We start from the raw sequence: 2100 nt of genomic DNA on the forward strand, positions 1-2100 counted from the left end.
CATCTTTTGCTATAATAGCTGCTTTAATCACACTAGGTTTTGTTTGTTTGTTTCAAAAATGTTGATGATGTCTATTTTGTTGATAAGTTACATCAAATTGACTACGACCCATAGGAAACGATGCACGACAGAAGAAGCAAAGCAGAGTCCCGCACCGTCCTTAGAATGGCTCCTAAGGCTGAGTCCATGATTGCAATCACAGTGTCCATCCAGCCCTGGATGGCCTTCCTCTTGCTCGCTGCCGCTCCACTTCAAGCACGCTGGTCTTTGCCAGGGACTGGTCTCCCCTGACCTCTCTCCAAAGGATGGAAGATGAAGTCCTGCCTTCTTTGCCTCCAAGGAGCACTCTGGCCATACTGTTTCTAAGACAGATGGGTTTGTCCTTTTAGTACTGCCATTCATGTTACTTTCAATATTCTTCTCCAACACCAAAATTCAAATGCACCAATTCTTCCTCAGTCTTCCTTCTTCAATGTCCAAATTTCACATGCATATGGGGCAGTGGAAAATACCATGACGTGGATCAGGTTCACCTAGTCTTCAAAGTACCATTCTTGATTTTTAATACTCTAAAAAGATCTTGTGCAGAAGATTTACCTAATGCAACTCATCTTGGACTCTTCTCTGGATTATTGCTCCATGAGCATTGATTGTGGATCCATGCAAGACAAAATCCTAGACAACTTCAACCTTTCTTATCTCTGTCCATTTGTCATACTGTGCTGGCATGTGTGCTGCTGTGATACTGGAAGCTATGTCACTGATATTTCAAATGTCAGCAGGGTCACCCGATGTGGACTTAGCCATGCTGTATTCAGCCGCCAAATCAGACAGTGGGCAACCTGATTCAAATTTAGCAAGGCTTTCTTTCTTTCCCTCTATGGTGGCTCTCACAGCTTTCCTCTTAGCTTTGCTGCTGTGCTGATATCACTAACTCGCTTTGGACCCATGGTTACAATATTTTTGCAAATAAGGTGTAGGCCCCCCTCCCCCCAAAAACAACAACAACCCAAACCGCAATGACAACAGATCTTTTCATGCACTACTACAAGCACTGTACTTAATACACTACTACAAGCACAATAACAACAGATCTTTTCATGCACTGCTACAAGCCCTGTCTAATCGAGAGCAGTGCTTAGTCACGCCTTTGTGTCCGTGATGGGATGCAACCCATGACTCCTTCTCTCCCACAGATTTTTTCAAATGGGATTTTCACATGGATTGTTGAACAAAGTTACGAACACTGAGCTGATAGTTTTCAAACTTTGCTGTTCCAGTCGCGGAAAGTTCAAGCTTGAAGCAGTTCAACAACTGAGGGATCACTGCATATTTTTTTCATTTTTATTTAGACTTTGAGAGGATTGTTTATTGCGGTATGAAAGGCATTTGGCAGAAAGACGATATTTGCAGGTTTTATAGGTTCCAAAGGGAGCCCTGGTAGTGTAGTGGTTATGCATTGGCTGCTAACCTCAAGGCCAGTAGTTCAAACCCATCAGTCACTCCATGAGAGTACAAGGAGGTTTTCTATTCCTGTAAAGAGTTAGTCTCAGAAACCCAACGGGGAGATTCTGTCATTCTCCATAGGGTTGCTATCAGTAGGCATTGGCTTGATGCCACTGAGTTTATTTTTGTTTCTTAAATATGTTCCAAAATATTTATTGAATATTTATTTTATATCAGGTAGGCTCCCCTCAAAACAATTCTGATTTACGCATAATTAAGGAATAAAAATTGCAAATAAATTGTTAAAGCGGAAGTATAGTTGATAATATTTTTGTCATATGAAAATTCTAGTCAGAGAGTTAGTAAGGTTTTCTGAAGTTTTTTCATTCTCCTATAATTGATTAAATTAATCCTATGACTTTGATGTTATTGATGAAAGTAAGCTGGTGTATGCTTAATGAGTGCTTAATACTTATCAAGTCCATCCTTCCTTGGGTTATTTAAGTAATCATATGGCCTGCTTTAAAAAAAAATCAATAGGTAAGTTTTGACAGATATGCCCTGCCCATAAGCCACCACAACAATCACATAGAGCATGCTTGCATCGTCCCAAAAGTTTCCTTGGCCCCTTTGCAGTGTCTCACCCTCTGCCTT

This window comes from Echinops telfairi, unplaced genomic scaffold, assembly GCF_000313985.2.
Source record: "Echinops telfairi isolate 266 unplaced genomic scaffold, ASM31398v2 ScPeMD7_1713;HRSCAF=2227, whole genome shotgun sequence".
NCBI lineage: Eukaryota > Metazoa > Chordata > Mammalia > Afrosoricida > Tenrecidae > Echinops > Echinops telfairi.